Here is a 13,966-nt window from a genome sequence, read left to right on the forward strand (position 1 = left end):
TCTAGCACTACTAAAATACATCAGTTTTTCTTTATCCTGAATTGATACAAACACTTAATTTTGATAAAATTTCAAGAAGAAAACTTGATTTAGTCATAGATTTTAAAAGGTTGTAATTAAGTAGGTTTGGGATTAAAATATTTAAATTTTAATGTTTAGTTATCACGCTAGTTCTCTTGAAGTTTTGAAGAATTTGTGGCCAATCCCTAAATAAACAACCCAAAGAAAACAGGCGAGCAAAAAGAAAGAAAAGAGTTAATTTTGTGATAAGAAAGCAAAAAAGTGCTTTATTCATGAAAACATCATACAGTCACAAACATTTTGTTGATTGGCATTATCAAAATAATCAATAAACATCAAATATGTTGATCAATGTTCCATTTATTAGTAATTATCTTACTTGAGTATAAAGTTTGGGTTCTCTGTCCTCCTCATGTTAAATAAATGTTAATAAATTACATAACAAATTAACTAAAACATTTTAAGTTGGACAAAAAAACATAAATAAACAAAATTAGTACATGAAACACTTTAAAGTTTAGAGAGGTAACTATTATTTCCATTGGTTTCCAGGATTTAACAATGAATCAGCTGATTTTTGTGTGACTGAGGAACTTAGACTGTCCCAGATTTGGAAGAATTAGTCTCGCTTTTGTAAATAATAAGAACAATTCTGCTAACAGTAATAATAAAACCCCCTACGTGACTCCTGAGCACGCATAATGCCAATTTAAACAGCATATTCCGTGACACGCAGCCTTTCAAAATAAAAACATTCCTGAGCTCTTATGCAACCTGCGCTTTAACTCAGCCACTTATCCGGCAGCGGGCCAGAGGTTCACACGCAACGCCGTGCAGAGAAGCTGCAAAACCTTCCAATCAGATACCACAACAAGCCTTTCTCACATTAAATAGCTGTTCTTGCAGCGCAGCTACCTGGAGAACAAACAGACTGGCCTAAATGTCTCTGCAAACACCTGCTGCTTGCATGGGAAGGAAACTTTAAATGACAGAGCGCTGCAAATTAAAGCTTTATTTTTATTGACATTAATAAAAAATACTTTAAAAAATGGAAGTGAAAGATGAGACGGTGGATGCATGAAAAGAAAATATAAACCTGTAAAGGTGGAATTTCCCCTCTAATGTGAAGGGGAAACAGAAGTGATATGACTTCCTTCATGTTTCCAAGAAAGAGTTGAATATTTTTTGGCATTTGTCACTTTTCTTCACCACCCTTAATTTTATTTTTTTGTTTTATCATTTATCTACCTGTGGCGTAAATGTTCAGCTGAGGTTGTTAAACTTTTAGGTCCGGAACGTTTCTGCTTTTCTCAGTTTGAGTCTCACGGTTCCTTTCAGCTGGAAGTGTGTCACCGGCTCAGCAGTGACAAAATTTAAAGTATAATTTACAATTAATCGGATTATTGGAGGATTAAAATTCCTTCAGTGAAATTATCTCACTTGAAACCTTGTTAAATCGTGTTTACGTTGTTCTATTTAGCGCCTTGTGTTCCGACCGGAGTTATTTTTTGTTGCTCTCATTTCCGCCGAAGAATGCTAAGTGTTATTAGCATCACATAAATCTTCTTTAATCACGGGTTTTCATCGTTTTTCTGGGGTTTAGTTTTTGTGCGTACAAAGGTGTAAATATTAATTGCTTACTAGTACACTAAATCTCTAACTGGTGTTGTAAACCTATTTTTAAATGGACTGAAATTGCGTTTATCACGGTGGGCGGCCAGTTTCACGTAATCGCTTATTTTCTACCATCGCAAGCAACTTACAGGTGCCAACCACCACCTGCTGTACATGTTACAGGTTGTATCTCAACAGGAGATATAACCTATTGTGTATTAAACAACACACAAGAAATTAAAAAACAGGATATGGTTTAGAGCTGCGATGATTCGTCGAAGGTTCCCTGAAGCTTCTTTATTTAGTGTCGTGTTTCCGGCCGGATAATTAATTATGTTGCACAACGCTTCAATGGTAAGTGCTATTAGCACAACATACATCCTTTTTCTCCAACATTTAATCGTTTTTGTGGGAACTCGTGTTTTTCTGTGTCTAAAAGTATATTTGTCGGCCTTGTGCTGTATTATCTTTATTATTAAATTGAACATAATTTCACATTTTATTTGTTTAATTTTATTATGAAGTATTTCTTCTATTATTTGAGTAAAATTTCTGGATTTTCTACCCACTGAATGAAAAACAAACATGTTTAACCAAAAATTCCCCAGACACAGACCTGCAGTTTTTGTTAAAGTTTTATGAGTTTTTTTATTGAAAGAAACTGATTTTGACTTGTTTTTAATTTTACTGATTTCATTTTCTTTGTTTCTTCTATGAATTATTGTCATTTTGGTCCTTAAAATGCCAAAATATCCACTTTATCACTGATGATGTAATTTTATCAAATTGATAATTTGATCAATACTCAGTACTTTAATACATTTTTTTACTCTTACTTGAATAATTTCTTGGACGGCTACCTTTTACTTTTACTTGCGTAAAAATTAGTTGAAATATTTCTGGGTTCTCTGCCACCTGCATAGGGTCTGCATTGTGTCTGATAACCAGAACTCTGGCAGCCATTTTGTTGCCCAATCAGAACTTTATTCTGCTACAGAGACAAACTCTGGCCACACACTGTGGATGCCAGATTTTAATCAAAGTTTAGGAATGTCTACTGTTTAAATACAGAAGCATTGGTGTGTGGGATGCACTCGTCAGCTGCACGTACACATAAACAGAAGCAGCACGGTTATGTAACGCTCTCTCTCTGACAATGCGGTGATATGATATCCTTCCTTTCTGGGTCTATATAAACCATCTGTTGGGGATGTGACTGTTTAAATCTGCTGCAGCTGCATGCATCAGTAGCTGCACAAGTCCAGGTGGGTTGAAGTTGTACATCTTCTTAGCAGATAGATGTAATCGAAAAAGAGGGAATGTTCCTGCCAGTGAAAAGATTGGACCTCCCATGGTTGTCGGGCAGATTGCCATTGCTGCTGTTCTGATGCACCTGAGTTGCTCTGACCGGAGACTGAACCGCAGCAGCGGGAAGCAACGTGGAGGATCAGCCACTGATCTGCAGAGGCAACAGGGTCTGCTGCAACCAACAACTATTTTATTTATGGGTTAATATATATACATATATGTATTGGGAAAAAAATTAAATAAAATCTGGAAAATAATTTGAATAAAACTAATTTAAAAAATTACTTGAAAAAATCTAATCTGCTAAAGATATTTAAAGAATAAAATTTGAAAAATAATTAGAAAAGATAAAATATCAGAAAATGACTTAAAAAATAGAGTCTGAGAAACTGGAAAATAAAACTATATAAAAATGAGAAAATAAAATCTGAAACAACTCTTAAAAAAATAATAATTAAAAAAAATATGAGAAAGAAGATGAAAAAATGAAATATGAAAAATAGTAAACTGCTATTTTTCATACCATTTAAATATGAAAAATAGCAGGTTTTTTCATATTGTGTTTGCAGCTCACTTGCTGCAAACACATTGTAAGTTACTCTCAAAATGTATTACAAGTTTCCTTGTCTTTCCTCTTTAGAAGAGTGGATAGAAGAAGCTGGATTCTGTCAAATTATATTCATGCATCAACAGGAAGAAAAAGTTGGATTTTACTGAAAACTATGCATCTCCAATAAACAAAATTTCAACATTTTATGCAACTTCAATAATCTGGACCATAAACAATCCGTTTCCAAACTTAAATCTAAATATTGTGTTTTTCAACACAAATGGATCCAAGATTAAGCACAGAAGCAAATCATTGCAGAATGATTTATTGGAGAGTTTTTCAGCTTTGGACATAATGACCCTGCAAACAACAATAATTCACAGCCAACAGTTGAATATCAGGCCTTCAGAGCTGCTCTCTTATTAACATGTCATGGATTACATCATTTTATTTCATACAATGTCTCCTCTCATTCTCCTGCTACTTAATCTGCCTGATTGCTTTGCAGAGACACGTTAGGGTTGAAAATATGTTCCTGCAGCCGCATTCCCGATATTCCCGCTGTGCAACCTCGCATTCCTCCGGATAATCACACGAGGAGCAGGATTAAAGTTTCTCCTGCTGCAGCCCAAGTAAAAATCAAATGTCTGCATACTTCTAAAACATGAAGCATAACGTTTGTGTCAGTTACTGTTTTTTTCCTCTGACTGTCGGATCCCTTGCAGAGGTTAAGTAGAGGCTTTCCAGATGTTGATTTAAACAGACATGACTTCATATGGATTTTATGCGTCATTCCTGCTTGTTTATTCTCATGGTTTTCAACTGAGATCATCACTGTCCTGTGAAATGTTCTATAACAGTATTTTAAGGTGATCAGATCATTTTATTCAGAAACGTGGGATGTGATGTATGGAAATCCTAAAATGCCCATTTCCTCTTGGACTTTGAAATTCACGTGGAAGAAAAAAATAATGGAGATTAAATCATCCAATCGCAGGGTTTGGATCTGTTGAGATGTATCTATTTGCAAAGAAAATTAAATGTCTTTCTGCAATTTACAGTTTTATGGAACTGTGTTAGAAGTCAATGGAAAGGCTAACATATATAAGAAAAATGTAAATAATATACAAAAAAAAAAATATTTAGCTTATTTTGATGCATAAAAACTTCACATGCTTAAGTATTGATTCCAGGACTTCAACTTGATAATTTTGATTAATTAATTACACAAATTTTGATGCAGCTAATTGTATTTTTTAACATATAGAGTGTGTGTACGTGTGTGTTTCTAGTATGCCCATAAATCTAAAGCACAAGCGACGTCCACAAACAACAGTGATGAAAAACATAGCTGGTTTTCCTTGATTTAATTTTAGATTAATTGTAATTAATTATCGTAATTACAGATCCTTCAATTCATGGCTTCAGACCCAACGTCCACTGAAACGAACATTTAAACCTATTTCTAGGTTTAAAACAATACATTTTAATTATTCTTGTTGCTCGTTTCTTATTAACCAATAACATTGCCGTTTAAATATTTACTTCAGCACAAACATTGCTCTGAAACTAGAGAAGTTGGAGAATGTCTGTTTTCAATTAAAAATACAAATTTAAGTGCATAGTAGTCTAATAAATTTGTTCTGTGTAATTTTAAGAATTTCCTGTTTCAGAATTTGAATTTACAATTAAATTGTAGGATTTCTTTTCTAAATTGAATGTACAACCAAATGGAGATTCAGAGCTGGGATAGAAAAATATATGAAAAAAGCTGTAATCATCTTATTTGTGATTTTACAATTCATTTAATTATTTTATGTTTTTTTATTTTCCCCCTCCCTCCTTTCCCTATTTCAATGCTGAATGGAAATAAAAATTTGTTGAGTAAAACTTTTGTTCCCCTTTTGATAAAAGCCCGAGAGGGCTAAGTCGATTAAAAATGTTAATTAAGGCCCCACCACTACTAAATATAAAATTTGGGACTTTTAAAAAGACTCAATTATGGCACCTGTGGCTTTCCATACTTACTGTTCTGGCGCTAGTCGCGAATGACGTCACTGGTGCCCGGATGTTCGGATAAACAAGAATGGTGACATCTGAAGAGCGCATAAGGTTGGAGCTTTGTTCAGTTTTGTTCAGTGCAGAATGAAGAGAAACTTAAACGGGGGTTAAATAATTCAGAGGATTCATGAAGAAGGCAAAGATTGAATTAAAGGTTTTGTTTGTGGTTACGGACTGTGCCGCAGTTAGCATATGCTAGCACGAAGCTATCTGGGCCTAGCTTGACAAGTTCCCGCTCGGCAATTGGTTTTCGTAAAAATATTGATTCATGATGTTTGCGATTCATTTTTCAAATTTAATATAAAATTGAAAAGGCCTGTGAATCGCTTTATTGTGTCATAAAAAACATTTCTTCATCCTCAGTTGATTTGCGGTTGGGAAGCAGCTATTGGTGGTAATTAAATTGTACATATTGATTACCTAAATCAGTCGATCACAGAGGCGCACAGATGTTTCCCGCTTACTTCCCCTGTTGGCCAAAACTAAAATGGCCGTCGTTGGTTATTTTCCATCTCTGTTTGTTTAGATTTAAGCCCCAAAATGCTCCAAAACTGGAGTTTTTACAACCTACATGTTTAAAACTTTTGGTAAATACAGATTTTTGATCATCAATAACTATTTTAATTTTCAGGTTTTCACCTAAAGTTATGAGATGACTCCCATTTGTTGCTCCATGCTGACGTGTGGACATAAATATCTGCAACCTTTCATTTTCACTCCGTGTCAGCATTAGCTGTGTTGCTGGGAAAGATGTGTAATGTGTGGGCGGATGAGTTGTGCTCCAAAGAAAAACAGAAAAACTTAAAACGGTGTCAGATCTTGGTGCCGTCTTCCATGAGCGAGGAACGGTGAGTAACGTGTTGTCAATGTGACATCAGCCTCAGGGTTGTGCTGTGATGAGCAAACTACTCACCATTCCTGGTGAGATGGAAGTGAGTCAAATGGTTCTGCAGGAGAACATCGTGTTCTCATGAGCTGCTTGCTACTGGTAGCGACCAGAAAGGTGGAAACCTCTGTTAGTGCCAGGTCACGATAAATCATTTCAAAATATTCTCAACGTGGCCCTCAGCCAGAGCTACATACACTATACAAAACGACACGTAAGCTTTATCCTGATTCCTTCTGACAGAAAATCAGAATACGACGTAAACAAATAATCGCGATTAATTGAATATTAAATTAATCGTCAACTGACGTAGCAGTGGATTAATTGTTAACAGAGGTACACAGACTCCAAAAATTTTCCATGTGGTGGAAAAAATATTCAGAGCTGCAAAACTGCATGAAAAAAAAAATACATTTTGTGTTTAGTTATTTTTTATTTGTCAGGAAATTTCTGAATTAGCTAATAACAAAGGATATATAAATGAGGTTAAAATTACTTAACTGCACACATTTTGTCAATAAATATAAATGCAAACAATAAGTAAATCATAATACAATTGTCATAAAAAGTATAAGAAATATTTAAAGCTAAATGAACTAATTAAGATAACAAAACCTGGTTCTGTAAATATGTTTTAGCCAAAACTTCTCAAGAGGCAGTTTTAGCTTCATCCGGTTCTGATTTACTAAAGGAATAATACGTTATAAAATGTTTATAATCGTATTTAAGGGGGAATTGAATTGTTTATTTGCATCTTTCTAATATTGTATAAAAAAACACATGAATAAATGAAAACTCTGTAGAATAATCTGATTAATCAATTAATCATTAAGTTAATCCGAGTAATAAAATAATCCTTAATTACAGCCCTAAATGAGACTGAAACTCCTCTATTTTAAGTTTGGTACCTTAATCAAAATTATGCCAGAACACTGAGAGAGATTCTCTTAGAATAATATTTACACAGAATTATTAGGGAAAATTTTGATGATGATGTCATGGCTTTGTAAGCCTCTGATAGGTTAATTCACAACATATAATAATTGCATAAATTTAATAATAATAAGCTATTGTTTTTTATACTTTTCCACCTATAAAATGATGATGTAACTACTAAATTCATTAAAAGTGAGAACAGTTTTCGTTTCAACATATCTACTGTTTTCTATTGGAAATTCAGTCATAATGAGACGTTTTAGGTCAAAACTGTTTAGTTTCAAATGCACACAGAAAGCTTCAGAGACTTTTATAGCTTGGAATGTGAGATTGATAAACAGTTTTGTTTTTCCAGATCCACAGATAAATCAAAACCCAGGAAACTGCTAAATGGGTTGATTTAAAAAAACAAGAAACAATCAGACAAAATGGCACCACATTGTTGTGAAACGTAACTGTAACCTGGTTTTTCCCCGTATTCTAACCGAAACACCAGAGGCACGGAGCCAAGAGCGCAGACACAATGGCAGCCATGCACCAGTGTTAAAAATAAACCTAAAGTCGAATCACGTAGCACCAAACAGGTAGACAATCATTGTGAAGCGGTGCGTGAAGTGGGTGGGATGCCAAGAGATACAAATAATTTTATTCTCACAGCAGGTTCCACTTCAGCTGCGCTGCCAAATTTCACAGGGTGGATCAGACCTATAAAAAAACACATGGTTCATGGTTACTGGGAAGCCGCGGCTTTAAGCTAAATGGAAACAATACGTACAAATAATTAGCAACAAGCAAACATTCGCAAACAGAAGTGAGTCACTGACATCTGTGGGAAGTGTCAGCTTTAGCACAGGCTAGTTCCAAAGGGAATCGGACAGCACAATGGACAGCGGCGGCACTGGTCGTTCAAATCGGCCTAATCAAAGTAGTTACTCACGTTCAGATCTGAAAAGGACAACTTCCAGAGGATTTCTGAAGAAATGTTCTGGGTTCTTGCAGCGAATAGCAGCTGCATTTCCATTACAGATGTGCACAAAACGTCTGCCATGGTGATGCTAAAAAGGCCACAGCTTTGAAGTAGCTCTCGCCTCGTTTCTATCTAACCTGCAACATTACAGTTCTTACTCGATTACAATTTTTGAGTACTTTATCAGTGATATTTACTGTAGTACTTATTGCTGAAGCTTAGCTAATGTAACTTTTATCTGCTAGCTCAGACAGACATGTAGCCTGCGTGTTTGTTGCTCTGTCCACTTACTCTGCCAGTCACCAGACTCACACAGTTCATACGCTGTTGATAAATCTGTTCAAACATTGATTGTATGAGTCCATTCTGTACGCACTCTTCATGTTCTCGAGCTAGTAAACCAAATTGTAGAAGGAGATTGGAGGTAGCTTGTCCACATCGTCTGACATACTTTCTTTCTCCGACTCATTCCGGTCGATGCCGGCAGCCGCCATTTTGTTGATGTATCTTTTTCTCGCATGTTGGTCAAGAATTTTCATGCATTTTATCTTCATTGGTTTCGAAGCCATGAATCTGCTGTGCATTGCCCTCCACTTGCCTACCAAGATGGTGCAAATCACTTACAGATCAGAGTAGTGGGAACTTTGTATTTTCCACTAAATAAGAAACACAATTAAAATCACATGTGAATAAGTTTGTTCACATAAACATTCCACATGATTGCCTTCTAACTACTTCCTTTTGTCATCTTCTTTGTCGTTTCTCCTAGTAGCAACTTCCTGTTGTTCATTATGTGACTTTTGTGATGTTAAAACTGTTTCCATTGCAGTTTTATTAAATAAATAAATTTTGATACGGCCAAAGAAAATCCCTCAGCATTAAAACTTTTCATTAAGAAGTTTTTTCAAATTGTTTTTTCATTAAGAAGTTTTTTCAAATTGTTTTCTTTCTTTCTTTCCTTCCTTCTTTCTTTCTTTCTTTCTTTCTTTCTGCCAGTGGAGCACATCATATCAAAGAGCACATCATATCAAAGAAAGTAAAATCTTAATTAAGTTGTGCTTTGGTTTAACTTTATGTTTTCAGTCTCACCACAGACAAATGTATTACTCACATTAAAATTACAGACCTCACTGTAGCTTTACTTGTGGTTTTAATTATATGTCTAGACTCTGAGCTTCAAAAAGTATTTGTTCTTTTCCACATGCTGAATTCCTTTTGAGTGAATTTTATTATGATTTTGTAATAAACCTTCAAACATGAGCACATAATTGTAAAACGGAAGAAAAAACATCATGGTTTTCACCACTTTAGTTGCAATAATAATAATAATTTAGTCAGCTGATCTTTGATGAAGTTATAAGTGCACAATAAGCAAACAATTAGGAGCCGATAACATTTAAGACGTGTTTATATGAAACAGAATAAAATAATCAGCGCTGGATAGAAGCTAGTTACATTTATCTGAGTAACTTTTTGGAAAAATAAACTTTTATGCTTTACTTTTTATTTCGACTTGAGTAATTTCATCATGAAGAGTCACTTCACTAAATGATCTTATTTCAAACAAAGTTTCACCAAATAGATTTTAAATGGTTGATGTTTTGGTCAATCAAAAAACAAGACAAAACTAATACAGAAAAAGGTAAACAATATCTAAATTCCCGTCATGGCAGGAACACAAAGTGTAGAAAGAAGCATAAACTATTTAAACCTTCTAAAATATCTCCAATAATTCTTTAGATAAACATAAAAGAAAACACAATCAAACCTTGTTGGATTTGTTTAGCAAATTATTTTTTAATTTAAAGAGTGAAAAACTGTTTTAATTCCTCACAATTGAATCGCTCTCATTGAAGTACAGTTGTATTTAAACGGGCAGTATCATGTAAAACCGATTTTTTTTCAGCTGTACATGTCATAATGTTTTCCCCTCATCAAAACATACTAGGAGTGTTGCTTTGATTATCTCAAGCATGTTTGGGAAATCCTTTAATCACCATAGCAACCATTCAGCTGTACAAAACGCCTGGGTGGACTTAGCCCCGCCTTCGAGACGTAGCTCCTCCCTCACTCAGCTCCTTCAAACTAGCCAGCAGCAATTGGCAAACACCTGGTGGAGCTGTGTATCTGCTGAGCTCATTATAGGAGCCACGTCTCGGAGCAATGCTGATAAAAACGTTGCTAGGGCCTTAATAAAGGAGCTAGGTTGTCATGGCTTCCTGAAGGCGGAGCTTCCGAAAGAGCAGGAGCTTCTTAAAGAAACAGAGGCCCAATTTTAAGGCGTTTATTGAGGAAGTAAAGTTTCTTTTAACTCATACTTGATATTGATATTTTTATAACAACTGAAGTTATAAAATAGTTACTTGATTATGCTTTAAAATGGCAGGAAAACACATAAAACTTCAATATTTGTCATGAACCTTAATTGTTTAAATACTTTTTTTTAAAAATCAAAATCACTCAATTCAGTTACTGAGTTGCTGATTATCCATTTTTACAAAGTACTTTCTACTTTTATTTGAGTAACAATATGTTGAAGTACTCTCACTGTAGTACAGTTTTTGTGTTTGCTCTTCCCACGCCTGAAAGTAACTCACTGAAACATATCTAATGATGAGTGTATCTAGATAACAAAATGCTTATCTGCACAGCCTCTTATCTGATTTTTGTAGCGGCTCCTGAAGGTTTCTTCATTTAGCGACGTCCTCTCTGCAAATTCTCCCTCCCTCTCTCGATCTTTTCGTGAGAAGTCGGAGCAACACAGAGCTGTCGGGGCAGAACCTCGACACGTGATGGTTGCACTGTAACAATAAATCCTCTGCAGCTCATCTTACCACCCAGCGCTTCCCTCTGTCTCACACAAACCTTTCTGGGAGCACAGGTAGTTTCACGCCTCACAGAAGCAAAGAAATTCAACCTGAATTAATTTAAATTCACTATTTAAACAGGAATTAATATGTGTATAATTGTTTTTTTGAGTGCATTTGGAGCTGCAGGATGATCTTTGGAGCATTGCGTGCTTCAGCCGCTGCAGGCTTGTTGATCCTGTTTGGTTTCTTCTTCTGTTCGGCCCGACACAAACACTATTACCTGTCTTCAGACAGGAATGTAAACTACCAAGAAGAGACGACTCGTACGCCGTCTCTTCTTTCTGATGAATGAAAGAGGCTGTTCTCACTTCCCATTCATAAATCAGATATGAATTTATGAAAAGAACAACTGAATCCAGACTGGAAAACTGAAGGTCCTCTCCAAAGCTTGATAGTAACTAGTTACATTTACTTTTAGTGTAATAGTTTTATCTGAAGTAAAGCTATTCTTTCCGTCTACTTTTCCAGCATGGTTATTTTACTGAATAACCAGAGTTATGAAAACGAAAAACAAACACATTTTAACTTTTAACATGCACCAGGCACAAAAACACAAAGTTCAAAGGCGACGTATTGTTCTTCTATTTTTGTCTTTACTGCTTCTAAAAAAAAGGCCAAGTGTTTTTTAAATAAAAAAAACACCCAGCTTTAAATGTTTTTTGGCGTTTAGAAAATCTCAGTGAAGTAACCCGTTGCCTAGCAACCCCAGCAGAGTTCCGTCTGTCACTTAGCAACCAAAGCAGAGCTCCAGCATGTTTGGTCAGATGGTTTTACTGTGATGACAAGAGGCTTTTCTGTCTCTAACACTTTTCTATGAGTGTTGATGTTTACACTGTAAAAACATCAGACATATTATGAAACAACCAATAAAAATTTTATTTATTTCAAAATCATCAAGCAATTACCCATCAGACATGTTGATTAGTGTTCACTTTAAGTTCAAATAATCTGCTGCTGGCCACGCCCCCCAACTCAGTGTTTACACTCGCATGTGAAAATAGCTTTAAACAGATGCACAATTATGCAGATGTACATCTTTGAAAAGCAGAAGTGGTGCCTCCTGCACAACTAGCAAGTGGTTCTAGCAGTCACTATACAGCAAATGCAGCGGTAAAACCAGCTGACCAAATGTTCTGGAACTCTGGTGGGATGCTCGATAACGGGCCAGGCTTGGCTGGGGTTGGTAGGTAACGGACAGTGTCTTCTGATTGTGATGTTGCATTTGGAAGGTTTTGAAACAGCTCATTCTTCAGACACCATAAACATGAACTTATTGCCAAAAATGTCTGGGGTTTCTTTGTTTTAAGTGTTGAGTGTGTTTTCAGAAGCAGTTGAAATGTAAAAATGTCCCGTTTAAAGTCTGTTGTCTGAGCCGCAGGGAACCAGCGGAGGGACTCTGGCAGACCTGTGAAGACACTGTGGCGCTGAGTTTTTCCTACTCTTCCTGACATATTCTAAAGTCTGTTCACCACATCATTAAGAACCGTGAGCCACTCAGAGAAATAAACATTGTGTGGAAGCTAACGGGCGGGTTGTGTCCCTGCAGATGACAGCGTTGGATTTAATTGGAGTCCAGTCTGAGTTATTAGAGCATGTCGGCCGTTGGACCCGCGGCGTCCGCATACGTCTGTTTACTCGGCGCTGCAGGCTCCTTTCGGGGCTTTCACTTTTTATTTTTGAAACATACGCGAGATTCACACGTGTACCTTGTCGTGAAAACATAAACGTTGACGATTAGACCTGCCAAAACCTCGTTGACACGGTGCAACGAGTCAAGTTGCCAAACCACTCATGTTCTGCTTTCAGCGCTGCAGATCAGTGAGGAATTAACCGAACATCGTTGCTGAAAAGGAGATCTGTGATAGAAATCATCAAAAACTATCTTCATTTCTTTCTTCTGTTCATAAAAACGTCTAGTTAGCGTTTCTTACATTTTAGAGCAACAGAACCCCCCCCCTCCCTCGTTTGAGTGTGACATCAATCTGCAGCAGGTTAGAGGGATTCTGTTGTGGCAACATGATGAGAACGTTATGGCTGAGAGATTTGTTGTCGCCGCCTCAGCTTGAACTGGAGCCACGGAAATTGCTCCAAAAATGTCTACAAAGGACATACTTTCTGACAGATTTGACACAAGAAAGTTAATTTCATGTTCTTTATTAAAAACAAGGAATATACTTCACTGTTTTTATATTACATGTTAAAAACGAATTATTTTACAAACAGTTGTAATGATGAATCAAAAGCCTCTGGGGAAAATAATTCAGAGTTGCATCAGAAACATGTGTGATAGATTAGTGTTTAGGTGTTCCTCAGGGTTCTCTCCTCAGACCTGGTCTTTTTGTATTTCAAGATTTTTTTTACGTGCATTTTGAAGTATCACATTAGAAAAGATTGATGACTTTTGAGAGTAAAGATGGTGTCATTTTATTCAATCTGAAATCATAAATCTATAAGATTAGGCTAAATTAAAAACACACCTTAGAAATTTGAGATTAGCTTTAAGCTATTAGAATGGGAAAAAGTAAAAAAAGAAAAAAATGAAAAAGGGATCAACTAACTTAAAATCTGAAATAAAAGAAGAACACTGATTTGATGAGAAACTAGATTTTATTTCTGCAGCTGTTACCATTCAACAAAAAGGTCTTTGGTTCAAATCCCAGCAGGCCGCCTTTCTGTATGGAGTTGATTTGTTCTCTGTAATTGTTCGCTCTAAATTATCCTTAAATATGAGTGTTTTTGTGGTGGCAGTTGCA

Source organism: Poeciliopsis prolifica, unplaced genomic scaffold, assembly GCF_027474105.1.
Source record: "Poeciliopsis prolifica strain line A6 unplaced genomic scaffold, Auburn_PproV2 SCAFFOLD078, whole genome shotgun sequence".
Lineage (NCBI taxonomy): Eukaryota > Metazoa > Chordata > Actinopteri > Cyprinodontiformes > Poeciliidae > Poeciliopsis > Poeciliopsis prolifica.